Genomic DNA, 19,446 nt, shown 5'->3' with positions numbered 1-19,446 from the left:
CTGTCTTTAGCTGCCAATATGCGGCCTTGTGTGGGTTTGTTTGTGGCGTGCGGCTGGTGGTGTATTGGGCAATAACACTCCCCCGGACTGTCTCCCTCTCCAAACCCCTGTGTGCAAACCTTTGAAACAAACAAGCAACCTCGGGCTACAGAGACGCTGGTTTCGCTCTTGATCGCAGAAAATGCAGGCGCGCGGTGATCTCTAGTGCGCTCCGGAGGCTTCTCCCCTCCTCCCACAATCTATCCTGGTTCGGTTCTCTCCGGAGGGGAGGGGTGTCCCTGCGTGGCCCCTGTTTATGTCGCTTCCGACTTTGACAAGGGTCTGCGCACCCAGCTGTGTTTGCGGTGGAGGAGGAGGGCGCGCGGAACTGCTGCTGCTCTCCTGATTCCTGCGCCTCGGGCTGCTCGGCGGGGAGAGCCGGGCTTGTCTAAGCAAAGGGGTGTTAGAGACCCCACTCGCTTACACGTCCCGTGTGGCTTGCACCAAGGTTAACGCAGCGCTGGGCTCCCGGTTGCCCAGGTAATCCCGGCCACCTCCCAGAAGGCACCGATCTTTGCTTAAACAAACTCTCTTTTCCCTGGCTGGCTGCGAGCATCTGTCCTCAGGACAGTCCTGCCAGCTGCGGCGGCTGCAGGGGGTGGCTAGCTCCTAACCCGGTGATGGGGAAACGGAGAGAGGCAGAAGAAGCCGAAAGCCTGGAAAGTCTTTGCCCTACCAAGCGCCCTGGGAACCTTGTACTGCCACGTGTACCGACTCCCGAGCGCTCCCAGTTGTAACGACTCGGCTACAGCTGAGCCTTAACGCCTCTCCCGCCCGCTCTCCCTTCCCCTGGCAGCAGCCAGAGGACGTGGCGAGCTGCCCCAGACCCACTGGTACTGGCGCGGTGACACCAGCCTCTTGCAAGGTGTCTGGCTGAACCGAAGGGGTGAAAAGTTTTTTTTTTTCTGTAGCCGCGGCCATTATGTCACCGAGACACTTCATTATTAGAGCATCAGCTCGCGAACCCGGCTTCGGGTCAAAGTGTGACACTTAACCAAACAGCAACCGCCCGTGACTTCTGATTTATGCAAAATGGGTGCATCGCTTGTAACTGAAGGGGGGAGGGGAGCCCCAGAAATAGCTCCGCAGACCGGAAAGTGCAAAGCTAAGCCGGTCTGGAGCTCAGAAAGCGAGGCACCCCCTCTAAAAAAAAAGACAAATAAATGCAAAGTTCTTCTTACCTGAGTGTGGTCCGGCTCTGCCTTGGCTTTGGGGAGCCCCAGAGAGAAGAGCTGCCGAATTTTTTCGTGCTTATTCTCTCCTCCCGCTAGTACAGGGTCTTACGGACTTTAGCAGCAAGTTGTCTCTAGGTGCTTTGGAAGCTTAACTTTGAGAGCAAGCGCCTGAGTCCCCATGTGAAGGGACCCTGTATCGTGCACTAGGGGACTGGCATGGCACCCCCGAGCCCTTACAGCAGGGAATGGGGGAGAGACGCGCACTACCCGGGGAATATGGATATGTAGAAAGAAGGGTAATTTGAGTGCTTAGACCAAGAACCAAGGCTGTTAAGTTTGCAGTCAGGCTGCTAAACGGTGCCAAGTACAGAAGGGCGGGCGAGCGGGCGGGGGGGATAAAGAGCAATTGTCAGAGGCGAACAAAAGGCGGGGATGGAAAGGAGCTGAGAATCCCCTGGCAAAGCCCGTCAGCGCGGACTTGAACTTGAGACTTGTCTGAGACGCTGCAGCAACGCTGAGAACCTCGCGTGGGGCTGCGCTGGCTGGGGGGGGGGGGGCACGCACTGGCTTACAGTCCTATGGCAGCGTATAATGCTAAAGTACCGAGGTACGCTCACCCCAAGGTCAGGGTGTGGGGAACACTGACCCTTCTCCCAAAGCAGCTTCTCTGGGTGGGAGAGAGGCCGCCACCTTCCCCCGCAAGTGTCCACAGCCCTCCCATATCCACCTGACTCGGGATCCCTTACTGGTCTGACACGTGGAGTGGGCCCTGCATGGCAGAGCCCTGCTAGACCCACTGCCTCTTTCCAAGGCTCCTTTCCTGGGGTGGGGGCACGCTGGTACCTCTCAGCCACATGTCCCGGCCTTGGGGTGCTGACCCGCGAACCTGGACAGAAGGGATTCTATGGAGGGGGGCTCCCTTTAGCCACGGGGCACAGAAGTTAGCCCTTAACTTTGCTGCAGCAGCCAAGCACATGCCAGGCCTCCGCGGGGAGCGGGAGCGGGACTAAAGCCAGACGAGATGTGGTGCTGGGAGGGGTGGGGGGACGAGTACTGTAAAAAGCTGCCGGGGCTGAGCTGGCCTCTGGTTCTCACAGTCTGAGTCCCAGGCTGGATTCTCTTCACGTCCCAGTCTGTTCACCCATCGCTGCTATTCAGCTCTTAATTGAACGTTAATGGCAGCTGCGGATGAGGTCATTGGAGCCGGCTTTTCTCACACATTTTTCATGCAAATCCGCTAAACTCTAAACAAATTTGAATAAAACCCCCTTTGTGCGGGCCCTGTATGGGCCGCGCCGCGTGTTTTTCCCGGGGCCTTTCTGCCTGTCTCAACAGAGCCCGACCAACTTTATTTGGGGGGCCGGAGAATGGCACCGCGGATTGTTGCGTATCATCTTTTTTTCCCAGGAGAAAAGGAATGTCTGAAGCCGGCAGCAAACTGTACCCAGCACAATGAGAACGGAGGGAGGGGGGGTTGTTCCGATCCGGCTATAAATAGTGGAAGGGGTTTGAATCCCTGCCATGGGCCTCGTTAGCATCTTTCAGAGGAAACAAGCGAGCGGGCAGGAAACACTTTTCAACAGCGGCGGGGTTTGTTTGGCCTTAGAAGAAAACCTGGGAGGTGCGTGTGTTGGGGGTTGTCTAGCGTCAGGGGTTGCTTGCTTGAGTCGCTTTACTCCCCGTGGCCTCCAGGCCTCTAGGGAGCAGCCGGCCAGCCCCACCTGCCCCTGCTCTTTGCAACCCTCCCTCGCACAGCAGCTAATAAAACAGCCGCCTCCGGGGCCCCGGCTCGCGGCTGTCCCGCGAGACTGGAAGGAACCTTAGCCGGGCCTGGCCCTGCCCCTGCCCCTTAGGCACCCCGCGCCTGTGTCCCAACGAGACAGCGAACGAAGCCCTCTTGGGGCCGGACCCAGCAGCCATGCTCGGAGGAGGATCCGGGCCACTCTGACCCGCTATGTTTATCCCCCCCCCCGAGAAGCGGACCCCGCCTGAGTGGGCAGCTGGCGCCCCGCGCAGGAGGATGCCAGAGCGGGCCCTGGCAGGTTTGCCCGAGCAGGGGCTGCAGGTCTTGGTCTCTGCTCGCGCAGCGCTGCCAGCTGCTTTTGCTGTTCGCCGAGCCCTGGCCCAGCAGCTCTCCCTCTTCATTCACCGGTCTTGTGTCCGGCACAAACTGTCCAGTGCCCCGCTGGGCGGCCCCAGCAGCCGCGGGGAAAGGCCCAGTAAAGAGCAAGCCACAGGCAGCCACGGATCAGGTGCCTAGGTAGGAGGACTCCTGCCCCCAGGGGCCTTGGGGCAGCTCCCGTGGCCACAAATGCATCTCCTTTCTGAGCGGCATCTGACCGCTCCCTTCCCCAGCGACGCCAGGCGCCTGGCTAGGCAGCGCTGCCAGAGGGCGGCTCCCTCTGCCCTCTAGGCCCGCTGAAGGCAGGCGGGGTGAGCGGTCTGCACGCCCGGAACCTCCTTCCGCCAGGCAGGCTTCATTCTCCGCCTTTGGCTTTGCTTTTCCCTTGAGATGTCGGACTCAGGCCCCAGTCGGGCTCCCCAGGGGTCATGGCTGCAGCCTCCGCCTCGCCCCCTCCCCCCGAAAGATCAGGAGTGACCAACGTAAGGGCAAAATATAGCGAAATCGTATTGGCTAGAAATCGACTTATTTTTGTAAGGGAGTAAGAAGCCCTCCTCCAAGTCAGTAGCTTCCCCTTCCCCTCCCCAGTTCCGCTTTCACCCGCTAGTACTGGGAGCACCGCTGGGCAAAGGATCCTGCAGATTAAAGGTCACACTTGGTTCCTTCGTCGGGCTTTCGGACAGCCCCAGCCCACAGGAGAGCTACACGTCTTCACCTCCCCCTTCTCTGCCCCGGAGCGCAACCCACCCACCCCACCTTGAACTTGGTCTTGCGGGGATCTGCGCCCCTTTCTCCCTGCGACTCGCGTGGGAGCCAGCTTGGTGTTAGGTTTTCAGCTGTGGACTCAGTTCCCTCCTGCAGGAGGGCGAGAAGGGGCACGGAATCACCGCACCATAGGGGCAACCCGCTTCGGGAGGCAGACAGGCGGGCTTCACAGCATTGTAGAGACCTGGCTATTATCGCCTTTCCTGGGCCTGTTTGCCCTGGGTTGAACAGCTGCTTCCCAGCCTTCTAGAACGGCCAAACGTTCCGCAGCCAGGGATTCGATGGTTCGGGGAGACTAGGAGATACTTTTGTGTGCAGGACGTGGGGGTGCGGGTGGGGATGTGGCGTGGTGTGTAAGAGCACATGCATCACACTGCGGGGGCAGGATTTATTTGGATTGGGGCGTTATATTCCTCTCCATATACCAGACGAAAACACACAAATCATTTTGACAAGTGAATTGTTTATTTTAACCATCGCTTTGTTTAAACAAGTGAAGGGAGCGGATGTGTCTTTTACAAAAATAAAAGACATCGCAACTACATCCATAGGGATCTCGCCAACCTGCTAGGCCGCCACCATGAATAAGTTTGCAGTGAAAAAAAATCAATATCTGTTCCAAAACAAAGAAAAAGAGGGATTAAATAAGCTGGGAAGCAGGCAAGCGCCTTCAAACCCGAGTGAAAATACAGTCCTACATTTACGGGTTCTTCTATGATGACCAGGAATTTAGCCCATGTAGACAGTTTTTCAAAATACCCAGAAGGTTCAGTTGTCTCAGACATTAACTGATCCATTGTCAGTGCAACAAAGCAAAATAAATCAGACTGAACTTTTCCACATTGACTCCGTTGGTGCTGTCTCAGGTTTCACCGCTTATAAATACATATAGTAGATTTCCCCCTCCCCGTCCCCAGTTGAGGCATTTGCTTTCTGGTCGCTGCCTGGACAGGAGGGTCAGTTTTATCAGGAGAGCAAGGAGGACTGTGATTTCTGGGGTTACAGAGCAGCAAAGGTGACCACAGGACATTCACCAGTGGTGCATTATACACTTTATACAAAATCAAAATTTTCTTCTTGCTCCACACACCTCACCCTCTTCGCCTGCAATCCTGAAAGCTCTCGAGATCCAGTGTCTAAGGCTGCTGCTTCTCTGGGCCATTTGGAAGCTAGCTGGCCAGTCCATTTTCAAGGAGTATGTGATGCAAAAAGGCCCCAGCCATTTTCATCTGTAATGAAGTTTAACAAGGAAACTAAAGTTGCCTAAGCCTTGCCAGTGTTCAGTCACAGGAATCTGTAAAAAAGAAAAGAAAACCCCAAATATTATTATCCACACTAATAAAATAATCACACCTAAAATCAACCCAGCAACAGTAATTCACTGTGCCTGGAACCTCTCCACCATGCATGGAGCCAGTGCTGAAGTACGGAGATTGTTTCACCGAGACACCGGTGCCAAAATACCTTTTACAAATAGGACGCCCACTTGCCAAAAATGTTAGACATGTTCAGCATTTACACTTTCAGATGAATTCTGCTGCTTTGTGCATTTTGCTGTATAGCCTGCAGGGTGCCCCTCTGTGAGTGGCAAGGCCTCTGTGCTACTGAAATGCTGGGATCCACTAACTTCCTGTGGCTGTTAATACTTCTTGGTAAATCTCCCTACCTTGTTCAGTGAGGAGCTGAGGTGTTCTAAGCTCAGAGGTGCTGCATGTGGCCACTCAGGGGGAGGGGTCACTATGTCCTTCCTCTGATGCTTTGGGGGCATGGGATTAAGCTGCATGCCAGAGCCTCTAAAGAACCTGCCCTCTGATGTTTTAATCTTCATGTTAACTCTCCCTGGTTTCAAAGGCCTTGTCTTTGGCAGGCCCTTCTGTAAAGTGACATAGAGCTATTTTGGCTGGATCAAAAGCCATTATGGTCAGAAAGAAGGTAATTTGAGTTATTTTTCCCTGTTCTGTTTTATTCTTCTCAGTATTTTTTACCCTTTGTTTTCTCCTGGCTGTTATTCTCCTCCAGTCACAAGTTCATAACTACTGGGACTGTGCAAATCCAGAGGGGTAGCCATGTTTGTCTGATTAAGCAAAAACAAGGGCTACGTCTACACTGGCCCCTTTTCCGGAAGGGGCATGTAAATTTCACGAGTCGTCGTAGGGAAATCCGCGGGGGATTTAAATATCCCCCGCGGCATTTAAATAAAAATGTCCGCCGCTTTTTTCCGGCTTTTAAAAAAGCCGGAAAAGAGCGTCTAGACTGGCCCCGATCCTCCGGAAAAAGTGCCCTTTTCCGGAGGCTCTTATTCCTACTTCAAAGTAAGAATAAGAGCCTCCGGAAAAGGGCACTTTTTCCGGAGGATCGGGGCCAGTCTAGACGCTCTTTTCCGGCTTTTTTAAAAGCCGGAAAAAAGCGGCGGACATTTTTATTTAAATGCCGCGGGGGATATTTAAAGCCCCCACGGATTTCCCTACGACGACTCGTGAAATTTACATGCCCCTTCCGGAAAAGGGGCCAGTGTAGACGTAGCCAAGGAGTCTGGTGGCACTTGAAAGGCTAACAGCTTTATCTGGGCATCCGCTTTCCTGGGCTGGAACCCACTTCATCAGATCTGCAGAAGTTCTGAGGGTTCAGCCCCACAAAAGTTTATGCCCAAATAAATTTGTTAGTCTGCCAGGCGCTACAAGACTCCTCGGTTTTGTGCAAATCCAATTCCTTTCCTTTATCAATTTTTCTTGTTACACCACATGGATTGGTGATGTAAACACCAGTTAGGAATAGAGCTGGTTCAATAATTCACAAAGAATGCAGCTAGTTTCAGCTCTTTTTATTCACCTGCCCACAATTTTCTAAAATACATTCCTTCACAAACTATTTTTGTGTATAATTCATGCTATGTGTCTCCTTTTTTAGTTACAATAGAAAATTTAATATTTGATTGACCACCTAGAGCACATTGTTACATTTTTATTCCTTGACAGGATGAGTGAGTGTAACTGATTCAATCACATGAATACCCAACATTTATTAATCCATAGTTTGATTTCCATGGACCTTCACTTGAAAATCATTCTCTCTGGGAACATCCCTGCCCCTAAAGTCCTTTGCTAGAATATTCATTAAGAACCAGCCAGAAAACTCATTGATATAAATGGAAAGGCTCCTCTTAGCTTTATTATGACTTGGGTGAGGCCCATAAAACAAAGAGGAAAGGGATACATCCAGTTCTAGGTGTATTCATTCTAAATGAAAACCTGAAGGCCCCCTTTATTGCTGGAAAGGCGTTGGTACTGGCCAATTTCTGCTCAGAGGTAGAGTGGTCATAAAACAATTGCAAGCAACACGGTGTAACTCATACCCATCTAAAACGCAGATCCCCTTGTCACTGGTCAGAACCTGCTAACTCCTTTCTGCACTGGGCCCACTGTCTCTCACTCCAAACAGTGCAAACAACAGAGATAGTCTGCTGAAATCTCTGGGAGTCTTTCCAATGGCTGCAAAGGTTGGATGGGATCCTAGGTGCTCAGTACAGCTAGTGGCCCCTGATATCCTTCTCTGCTCCTCCCAGTGGGCATCTGCTTGTGGACATGACTCCATACTGAGTTAAGTCTGGATTGTGCTCCATTTCCCATCTAGTTACTTTAAGCTCTTACTGAGCAAAGAGCAGCTTCGTTTACTCTCCCACCTGTTTAAAATTTCATGCTTGCTACATGCCCAGGGCAGCTGGGAATTTCCACTGAAACTGAATCACTAACTAAATAAGTCACTTTCAAAAGAAAAAGGGGGAGGTGAAATCTGCACGAGTGGCCAGCCAAGAATTCTCTAAGCAGACCAGCCTGAAGATTCCACTTTCTACCTTAGGAGGAAGCATCACTCTACTTCTCCTGCAATTGAAGCAGGCATGTGCAAACACAGGCCTGATGTTTCATGCTCCCTTTCCCCTCCACCCTGGCAGACTGTCTCAGTCTGTTGCAGCCTGGGGAGGGGCTCATCTGTTGTGCAAATAGAGGAGACACTGACTGGTAGGAGAAGCAAACCCACTCCTGAAAGCAGCAATGCCATCTGCTGCTATCTACCATTCTGAGAAATTTGTACCTTTGTGCATCTAATATATTGTGTGGGCAGAAAGACTGGACAGACTCCTTTGATTTCAACATCCATCTTTTCCAAGGGGCTTTAGAAAAGGCAAGGAATCTTGCAAATACTCTGTCATTGCACATTGTTCAGTGCCATGTGCCTTTGCCTATCTGTGTAAAGAAAACACCCCAAAAAGACACTCTGTGGTAGATTTCCTGTACCGGCCAGTTACTAACCAGTGTTGGGAAACACAAAAATTCACTAGGAACCTGATCCCAAGCCAGTAATATTTGTCTATTCACTTCCATGGGTTTTAGACCAAGCTAGAGGTGGGGACTTGCAAAACAGATTTACGTTTCCTTCCTTTTGGAAAAAAATAAATATAATAATTCACAAAATTCCCTGTGCTAGTCTGAGCCTGTGGGAGACAGCCGGGGACCTTCTTTTCCTTCCTAGTGTTGTTCTAAATCAGTTAAATATTCTAAGGTTTGCGGTTCTTTAAAAAGGTCCCTTCTCCATTGCTGAGGCCCCTACAGAAGCAGGATTGCTGCGGGGGAGGGGGAGACAAATACAAAACTAACAACAAATAAAATGCAGGGCTTACCTGCCTAATCAGATTTTTTCCCTTTGCCAATTTCCTATTCATGCCTTTTGGAAGGATGGACTCTGCCCCTCCCCTTCGCCTCACCCCATCGCCCAGTTCATAGACTCATAGGGAGAAACTTTCTGGACAATTTAATCTCACCGGGGTATTACTTAGCAAAACCCTCTTCACTGTCAATTTTTTTTTCACTCCACTCCCCCTTCCCCTTATTTTCCTTCCAGCCTCGATTGAATTTTGAAAGCCCCTGATATCTTTCTTTTTGTACAGACACATGCTGCTTATGCAAATAAGAGCCTTTCATACAAGCTCCCTGGCTCAAGACCTCCAACTCGAATGTGACCAAAAGCTGTGTTCTCCCCTGCTAACTCCTTAGCACAATTACACCTCCATTCTGCTTTAGGGGCCTGGGGAGGGAGAAACCATTTTAAACTAATAACACGTGCTGTTTGCCTTGGATAATTACAAGGGAGCTTCAGCTCTAAGAGCTATGAAATATTCCATTCAATGGGGTAAGAAGGAAGGCTGAGAGTGTTATGCCTACACAGCTTGTTTTTATCTTCTGCACAAGAGACATAAGTGTGTGTGTGATTTTTATATATATGTATAAAGACATTTCCTGCCTTGCTAACGTGCCCTGTGCTCATGCACCTAGGCAATTATTTATATTTTATATGAAGGAACTTTTCTACACTTTGGGCTGTTAGAGCCAGAAAAATGCAGCTGACATTTTCTTATCTCAAATTACAATTCCCTGCAAATATCAAGCCAATAAGAACACCAGTGAGCTGAAATCCAAGTCAAAGGAGAGCAGGGTCTCTCTCTCCTTCACACACATAGAATACCAGTAAGCGACCCAGGGAACCGAGTTTAGAAATGTTAGGGAAGAAGGCCCAGCAAGGGACCTAGCCAGCAAACACCAAGTGATCCAGCCAGTCTGACTGGGCCTCTGGTTTGAATAGCCATTCGGCTGTCATTGTTCCTCTCCCTGCCTGGTCTCCTGGGGAAGTTTATGCAGAGGGTTTCTGCAGAGGCGAGGAGGAGGAGGGGAGTTTTCACCAAAGGCACCCAGGAATGTGTCAAAAGGGGGATAGAAAAAAGAAGAAGAAGGGAGACAGAGAGTGGGAACGTCAAGGACCCCTGACTAATGAATAGCAAGTTTGCCCTTGAACCTCACTGGGCTTTGCCATTCCCAGGCTCCAAACAAGGGCTGAGGCATGCCTGAGCCCAGCTGCAGGGGGACTGGGCTATGGTTCATCTCAGACACTTTGACAGGCCAGGCCTTTTCCCTGCATAGCTCAGACTTGCCTAACTGCTCCCCTGGCAACAGCTCAGTGCAGGAACCTAGGCTGAGGCCCTGTCTGCTGCATACAGAAGCAAAGAGGAGGAGGGGAGCTGGCTTGCAGAAATTAGCTGGAGAATGTGTTAACCCATCACGTGCTGGGCACCCTTCATCATAAACCTAAGCATCCTCCCTCTCAATATGAAAGCATGTTTATTTCCATCCCATGAGGCTTAGTGGCTGGATGTTATTGGAATGGTGGCTGCACTGTATTGGAATCAGAGCTGCCATTTTCCCTGGGTACTAAGAAAGGAAGGAGATGGTCCAGCTCATGATAGAACACCATGGCATTGACCCAGACCTGGAGGGGAAAAGATTGTTCCTACTCCTTAATGGCTTGGTGCTAGCTGGAGGTTCACTAGCTATTTGGGAGTCAAGTGGATGAGCCTAAAGTTGATCCATCTTACATAGTTGGAGGGCAGCCAGAGTTCTACAAAGCAGCCAGTGGCCACTGTCCCCTTAACTAGTGATGTGGGGACTGTAGAGATGAGAGAGGCCAACATGTGATTTCTCCAGAACCAGCAGCTAAACTATTCAAGCCAAAATGGCACCTGGCAGTCTGGGTCACCTCACCAGTGCACGCCACCCCTTCATACCATAGACAGGAGCAGCAGGGGGCTGCTTCCTGCTGTGCAGACTAGATGTAGCCCTCAGATTCTTGGCCAAGCTCTTGGTTGGACAGAGTTTAGGTGCCTGCCTCTTCCCTAACCCTAATTCAGATGCACAGCAGGTGCTCAGCTCTGGCATCTTCTGTGTGGTACTGAAAAAGGCAATTCTTTCACCAGCAGAAAGGGTGAGTCAAGTTGGAGGTAAGAGACATTTTGACTTGTCCTGCCCTAAATTCAGGAAAAGAAACCTAGATCAGAGAAAGGGAAAATGGAAATGGTACCCTCAGGGATCCTAACTAATTTTTTGGGGATGCAGACACAGCAAGCAGTGGCAAATGTTTACAGACTCCAAAATAGACCCTCCACAGCTACTCTCATAGTGATCCCATTCAGGCCACTGATAGGTCAAGGAAATGGGGGAAAAGGGTCAGTAATGTTCTATATTTTAGAGAGTATCTTTGCTACACAAAGCAGTGCTTTGCAGAGTGTGTCACAGAGACGGAAACAGGCAGAAAGGCAGTCATGAGAGTCGCTTTATGGGGAGGAGGAAAAAAAGAGGAGGATGCTGAAAATGGAAAATTATGAAAATGTGTGTCAACCAGAGTAGTTCCACTAGGTGGGGTGGGAGGAGACAGCAAAAGGGACAGAGCAGAATGGGGCAAGGCAGTGATGGAGAAGGTGAGTATGGGTGTATGTCCCAGAGAGGGAGGGATGCAAGAAGGCCAAGTACAAAGGGATTCCAATCTCTGCTGTAGCCTCCAGGCACTACTCAGATATCAACAGTGAAGAAAGAGAAAGGTTTTAAGATGAGAGAATTCAAACTTTATCACTCTGTGGAATTAGTCCATGGTTTCTCCCTCAGTGACCCTCATTACTGCTTCTACAATTTAGCTAGCTGGGGTATCCCTCACCTGCATCCCTGGGAAGTATTCCAGCTCATCCTGCTTTGTAGCCCTGCTCAGAAATTCCTGTATAACACCACTGCTGAAGTCATGTTTGCCTTTGGCTCACATGAGGAGTCATCTGTTCCTCTCAGGTTAGCCAATTGTTACCTCTGTGGTTGATGAACATTTTTTTCCTGAGGCCAACCAGGAAAACCAGGCTGAAGTTTCCTTTAGCACAGAAGGCAGGATCTCAGAATAAAAGTAGACTGGTAAGAGTGTATCATACCTAGGCTAAACAGTAGCAGCCAGTAAACCCCTGGGTGAAATTCCAGGTAATGTTACTATCTACAATGCTCTAAAATGGCTTAGGAACCAATTACTGCAAAGTCCACCTCTCCCTGTCTGATCTGCAAAAATCTCTCCTGGTCCAGACGATTTAAGTCACCTGCCCTAAGGCTGGTGAGGTCGCTCTTGGATAAGATCCTGCTCTCTGATACATATTCCCACTAGAAATAATTTGGAGGATCAAAAAGCACTGCTAGATGCAGCTCTTTGTCTAGGGTTTTTATGAATGGCGAGGGACTCTGCAACAGCCAGTACATTGATAATGTCTCCTCCTGTTCTGTGGTATATTTGAAAGGAAGAACAGTCTTGGGTCTAAGACACTGGTGGGGAATTCAGGAGATTGGTGTACACTTTCTTACGTCACAGGCAACTCAGATCCTACAGTAATAAGGGTCAAATAAACAGACATTTTTGTGGAGGTTTTTGCTTGTAATCACTGGAAAACGGGCTCTCAAACCATGGAGAAGGGATCTTATAATAAATGTTTGTAACAATAGCTACTCTTCTGCATGGTCTTTACGTCAGTACAAATGGTATATCAGCTTTCCTCTAGCCCAAGGGTCGGCAACGTATGGCAAGTGTGCCATAAGTGGCATGCAAGATGGGTTTGAGTGGCACGCGCAATGAAAGCCTAATGGTATTATGGGTATGATCACCAGAAAAGTCCCCTTAGTCCAGGGTTCAGCAACCTGTGGCTCACAGGCTATATATGGCTCACTTAGGAGCTAAACATGGTTCGCAGTTTGAGCTCAGCCCCCCTCATTCTCCCTCCATCTGCAACAGGGAGCTCATGCTAGCGATCCAGCATCATGTCCCCTGCTAAACTGGAGCCACCATCAGCTTCCTGCAGTGAGGAGGGAAGCCCTGAGGCTCCACGCTGGATCCAGCTTGGTGTACGCACTGCTTCTCCCCTCCCCACAGCAGCATGTGCGTCCTTATCCACCTTGCCTTTGCCATGCTCCGGGGAGGTAGGACCCGGGAGCTGCACGGCCTCTCCCTGTCTGGTGATCACCAGAGAGAGCACATCTGGCTGTGGAAATGTGAAAGGAAAGGCCAGAGCAGAGCTCAGCACAGGAGACCAACCAGGGCGCACAGTGGAGAGAGTCCTGGGAGAGCAGCTTGGCCCAAGACTGGAGGGTACTTTGGGACCATAGCAGCTGTTTGGCCCCCTCCACCTAGTGAACAGAAGTGGCCACAGATGCTCTCAGGGCAGGCTGGTTGATTCCCAGCGGGCGTCACAGTCCAGTCTCTCACCTGCTCAGGGGAGCAGGGAGGGTGCAGCCTGGCCGGGTGAGGGGGGCTGGTGGGATGGAAGATGTTGGCCAGTTGATCACCAAAGTCATCATGGCTGCCCAGCACAATGTCACTGGATCAGCCGTCTCCAAAGCCGGATGTGGTGGTGATGCACATTGAGCATGCAGGTGCTGTGGAGGTGATGGCTAAAATGGTGGCAGAGGATCTGGGTTTGGGGGACCAGGAGTGGCACACACTTCTTCCAGCACTACCTGCAGATCCTGCCTGAGAGATACTTGTCCCTGGAGACCAGCAGGTACCAACCAAGCTGCTCCTGCCCCTTCTCCCCAAGGATGACCCTACATGGTAAGATCTGCATCCCTATTTATTAATGGAGCTGCTAACATGTAAGTGGGACGATTATTGACTTTAAAAAGTATCAATGGCCTGCAGATCCGTAACTAGAAGTGAATAAGTTAAATCTTGGCACGCCACTTCTGAAAAATTGATGACCCCTGCTCTAGCCAATCAGTATGACTTTGGTCTCCAGCCATTCAATGTTGGCTGCCACCTCAAAATGAGCAGAATCAGTACACATGTGAGCACCAAAGCAAAGCTCCAGGTGCTGAAGGATCAGGCAGGCTTGACCGAGCATGTGTTCCCACTGAATCAGACATGTCTGGATGCCCGAGTGCAGGGTGGGTGCTAAGCCAGCTTCTAGCAATGGATCATGAAGGCTTTAGTCATGTGTGATGATTCCATGGATGTTAATTCTAGAGCCCTGGCCACAGTCCAGTCAGGGAGACGATGTGGTGAAGAAGTCAGTTTGCACTTCTCATTCTGCTAAGCTGCTGTTTCCTGGTGCTGGTGGAGAATGGCTGCTACTTCCACTACAGAGCTGGCTGCATTTCAGCAATGGGTGAGTCATTTCTCCATAGTAACATGTGTGCAGCCCTGTATCCCCATACATGCAGTTATTTTCCAAGAGGTTTTGAACATATTTTCACATCTTTGCACTTTTCTTCCTAATCATGGGTGGATCCTATCTGGACCTGCAGAGGATCTAATTTCTTGCTCCTTTCTTCTTCTGTGGTGATACTGATTCCTTCAGGATGTCTTCTCCTGCCACTGAAAATCTTGCATCGGTTCCTGATCTGAGGAAGTTATTCCCCTTTTAAAATGGAGCTAACCATTTGGGCATTGCCTTACCCCTCCATCTCTGAAAAATCTTCCCTTCAAAATCTCTAGGGACACATTCAGTAATTTCTTGTTTATGTATCAATAATACCTATTATCTTCCTGGCTTATTCCCTTTCAGAGCCTTTCTATATCTGATGGATTGGACCTCATATATAACTCTACCTAGCCCTTGAATTCACCTGTTGAGCTTTGTAAGAATTCAGTTGTTCAGTGCTCATTGCAAGATGGACTCCAGGACCCTCACTGGAAAGATATTTGTTCATCTCTGGATGTTTCCCATTTCCCTTCTCTGTCCTCTCACACAGCTTTTTTAGCCAATGTGATTTCATGCAGCCATCTCTGCATTCTTCCAGAATTCCCTTGCCTGAAATTCAGCATCTTTATTCCACCCTTATATGGTGTCAGCCAAGTCCCATATCCAAACATGGTTCTGGTTGCCATCCCTTGGCTGTTCCCCCATGTTTGTGCCCCTGGTCAACATGTCCTGTCAGCACGCTTCAAATTCAAGTGGCTCAGTTCCCCATGTAGCTCCCTCTTTTGTATGTCATGTCAGAAAACTGTCTGGTGGTAAGTTTCCAATGGATCACTCAGTTAATCCCTTCCCCTCCATTTTGCTGTCTTTACCGTTGGTTGAGAAGAAAGTTCTCAAAGTCTTGGCTTCATATGCTCATACACTTGGCAGTGCAGAGTAACCAGCCATGTGCACACTGACTGTTAGTGATAATTTCAAACCATGAGCCTCTCTCTCTCTCTTCAGTTAATTCCACCAGAGCCTCTTTCTTCAGTTAGGGAGGGCAATGAAATCTTTTGTCCTGATGTAATGATTTTGATTGGAAGAGTTTAAGACAGTTTACAAAGGGCAGGTTTATTTCCTACCTGGAGAAATGTGTGTCACAGACAGCTGCAAGGGATTTGCCCATGGGCCCAGGTTGGGGCAAATGAGTGCAGACTTGCAGCTACTAACATTCCGGCTAATTTTGGCCCAGTGAATCAATGGAGGAGGTGATTCAAACCCCTACTCCCTTGGTCTAACCATGAGGAATCACTGTCTTCCTCTTCACTTTAACTGGTCACACAAACTCCTGCTACAGGCCCTGAAATTAACAGGACCAATGTGAAGGGAGAAGTTTTAATTTTTCTCTTGAAACTCAAACTTTAACACTCTCTAAGGCTTTGTCTACACTGGCACCCTTTTCTGTAAAAGGGATGCTAATGAGACACTTCAGAATTGTAAATCCGCGGGGGATTTAAATATCCCCCACGGCATTTGCAATTCCGAAGTGTCTCATTAGCATCCCTTTTCCGGAAAGGGGTGCCAATGTAGACGTAGCCTAAGAGTGCACATCAATTTTAAGAGATTTCTAAAAATAATGACTTTCCCTCTCCTTCCCTCTTTCCAGTGTCAAAGACAGAGATTCACACATGCACACACAAGTGTGAACACACACATTGATGTGTAACTACATGGGCAAACACACATACATAACTACACAGTGAGGCAGACAAACATTCACAAACACACATGGCTGTTTGCATTCTCATAGACCTGGGATTGCACAAATCTCCAGAGAAATACGGCATTGTTTCCTTTTGCATTTTGTGGCTCAGTTCCTTCAGAACATGTAACATGGCTAGATCAGCCTCAATTGTAGCTCGATAGTGGGTTTAATGTTTTGCAAGGCACTTGCCTATTAGCTAGGGTTCAAAGCTATACACAAATCTTTGTTCCAGGTTTGGCACAAACAATCCAGATTATTGAGGGATAGAAGCTTGGCTCAGCAATTTAGCTGATATGACAGCTAAATAGCAAGTAACATTTCATAGAAGAGGGACCACCAACAAATTTAAAAGGATTTCTCTAATTTTCAGTACCCTATGATCAATGCTTAGTGGATACAAACAGAGATGTTACATTCCTTTTTTTTGTGTTGTCCTTTCCCTTTCCTTCCTTTCCCTTCCCTCTCTGTTGTCTTCTTCCATTCTTCTATTATTTTTTTGTATAAAATTCACTCTTATATCTATATTTATATGTATATTTATGACATGGCAGCTGCACTGAAGCCAAAATTTCAGTATTTCAGAAGTCCAGTATTTCAGATTCACTGGGAGAACATGTGGTTCTGTGTCCACCTCATTCTTTCCTCATGAACTGTCATACCCATGAGCAAGGCTACACATTGTGGCCACATCCTCATTAAAGCACTGCAGTGTGATATAGGCATTAAAAGGAGGGTTCAGGCAAGCAACATACCAATTTAGCTAGCACAGTACAAACAGCCTAGGGTGCAATGGGAAAAACAGATCTTTCATTCTTCTTGGCCCATCTCTCTTAAAAACCCAAACAGAAGTAAAGGAATCCCCCATCCCAGAGATAAACCTTTCAACAAAGGGCTTCTCTGTGTGGCAGTCTGACTTTGTGGGAGATTTTCTATGACCATCCCTCACATATGCAATGCAAACATTAAGTCCCTTTGCTACATAAGGGTTTGCATGCTATTGGGTTATCCATACTATACAAATGCTGAGTATTACTACATTTCCTCCTATCCCCACTTGCCCTATTTCCAGCAGCCCATCCTCCAGACAAGGATGAATGGATGCCGCTCCCTTCGAAGCCAGCCAGGGTTGCCCTGAGCACTGGAGGGTGACGTACTTCCCCTCCCCCTGGGACTGAATGTGCTGCTCTTACAGTGCTTGCCCAGGGAGCAAGCTTGCAACTTGAACTTGTCACAAGAGTTCCTAGAACCTTTTATTGATAATTGGCTCCCAAGAGGCCAGCCATGTAATAATCCCAACACCATAACCCATGGGAGGCAGGGTGCAGAGCAAGTCCAGAAAGCCCAGACATGGAAATATATAATCCCAATGTAGCCTATTTCTAATGCACCATTAGCACCAGTTGTCATCATTCTGGCACTACCAGGAGTATGTCTGGTATCTGGGCAGCTCATACAGTCACCATAACATGTGATCTGTTTCACTCCTAATAATGCCACATGATTGGTTGTGGCCCAGAGCAGGTAATTATTAAACTGCATTAACCGGGCATCATCACTGCTCAGAGGAGAAGATCCGAGATTTCAGATCATGATCTGGAGGCAATGACCCTTTCTGGGGCAAAGAGAGACACTCTGCAGAATCGGCTGACATAAATCTTTTATAGGAATTGCATTTCACAGGCCTCTCCAAAATTTTAGTCCAGCTCTGGACATGTCAAATTAAACCACATTCCTCCTGGAGACCCCAGAGACTAACATGGCCTTGGAAACCAAATGTTTCCTGTGTGGATATAAGAACTGGGGCAAACTGGATAATTGTTTGGCCACCCTTGAGAAGTCAGGTACAGAGAGCACCTAGCATTGTGTCTGCAGCCCTTTACCATCACCACAGTGTGCTAGGCACTGTGCAGACATAAATGAAGGCAGAGCCCTGGTCTCTCCATGCTCCTTTCCATGCTCAGTGATCTGTACAGCTCACCAACAACCTGTTGGATTAGACCTCGGGGTGCAGTATCCCTGTGAGAGAGCAGGTCATTTCCAATTATTTTATTGGTGGGAGGAAACATTGGCATCAGCCCACTAGCTCTTTGCTCAGCCAGGAACTGAGTTGCCCTAATAGTAGGCTCAGAAGGAAATGAGGCCTCACTGCAGTTAACAGCAAAACTCCCCTCACTTTCAGTTGGACCAGGGCTTCATCCCTGAATGGTGAGATTGAGGTTGACATACAAATATTTCCAACAGGAGTACGCCAGGGAGCTGTCTCTGTGCAGGAGTCTCACTGGCTTCCTTGGTGTGGGGAAGGGGTGTTCTTTGCAAAGGGAAACAAGTGCCTGGATTCTCCAGCTGCTCCAGGCAGGTCTCTCCAGCACCTCTCTCACAAGTACAGAGGATGAAATATTGGTGAAATGTATTGGTGAAATTACTGGCATCACTTCTCTGCTTCCCTCTTTCCCCCCCACATTGAAATACCCATCCCCCTCACCTCAGCTGATCACGTTCACACAAAGGGACATAATAGATGGCCTGAGCCTTTGCTCCATGTAGGCTCTTGTCTTTCAAAAGGTGAGCAGCTATCATTGGACAGCCTGATAGGCAACCCCAGTGATCTCATTGCAGAATGAGGCCTAAAAGGCAGCCCTGGAGTTAGGCCAGTCCTCACAGTGATGGAGCAATGGGAGACATTCAAGGCCGAATGAATGGGTCCCAGAAGTGCAAGGAAAAGCCATTGCCACTTGTGACGACAGATGAAATTACAAGGAAGTGGGGCTCCATCTTAGCCAATGAATCACCCTCCCACCAGGTCCCAGCGGCTGTGGCATGGATTGTTCCACCCAGAGCAGGTAGCAACAGCTGCAGCCCATCCCCAAACCAAGATCTAAGGCCCTACGAGTGGTAGAATTTAACTTGTGCTCCCAGTTTCCCAAATATCACTCTTCAAGAGGCAGCTCCCACCTGCATGTTCTTCTCTGGGGCTTGTATTTTTTATGGGCTCTCTTTGCTGCCAATTAAGAATGCTGGTTCTTCCATGCAAAAGGATGAAGATCTCTCTCCATAGAAGTAGGGCATGGTAGTGACAGTGCAAGCTTCACAAACATACTATCCTCCACCAGTGTACCCAGGGTCCGAAAACTAGTCTCAGACGCTGGCTTCTCTTTTGAGCCTTTCAATGGGAGCAGCTAGCATGTAAGGTGGCAGTGGTGGGTTTTGCAACATGGGTACCCTGTAAGCTAAGAGACAGGCCGAAAGCCTGAGCATTGGACCCATTTTATTCAAGGCAAACAGATGTCGCCCAATAACAGCATGGAGTCACTCAAGCTGCATAAAGGCTAATGCTCCAGAAAGGGAAAGTTTCACATCTCCCTGCTAGTTCCCAGAGCCATCTCAATTGCCTTCCAGAACAACGATTTTGCCTTCATGTGGTTTCAGGGCACTGGGTTGCATTGTGCTGGGAGACAAAGCAAGTGAGGCTGTTAAACAATTGCTTTGCAATGAAGTGAAATAGCAGCAGGGTTAGTGAGACCCAAGAAACCACATCCAGCCATGGTGTGAGCATAGCAAAGTC

The 19,446-nt window shown here is 49.1% G+C and overlaps 1 long non-coding RNA gene across 4 annotated transcripts in view; it reads right to left on the bottom strand.

The window, feature by feature from the left end:
* Positions 1-4,564: 4,564 nt before the first annotated feature.
* LOC112544062 (uncharacterized) overlaps positions 4,565-19,446 on the bottom strand; it is a 64,422-nt gene continuing 49,540 nt past the window's right edge. For 3 of the 4 annotated variants that reach the window (XR_012895731.1, XR_012895729.1, XR_003087376.2), the window contains one exon: positions 4,565-5,395. This is a non-coding gene — a long non-coding RNA (uncharacterized LOC112544062). The remainder of the gene's footprint in view (positions 5,396-19,446) is intronic. The other variant, XR_012895730.1, reaches the window with a different exon arrangement.

The sequence above is a fragment of the Pelodiscus sinensis genome, chromosome 14, assembly GCF_049634645.1.
Source record: "Pelodiscus sinensis isolate JC-2024 chromosome 14, ASM4963464v1, whole genome shotgun sequence".
Classification (NCBI taxonomy): domain Eukaryota; kingdom Metazoa; phylum Chordata; order Testudines; family Trionychidae; genus Pelodiscus; species Pelodiscus sinensis.
This window is presented reverse-complemented; position numbering and strand designations above follow the sequence as displayed.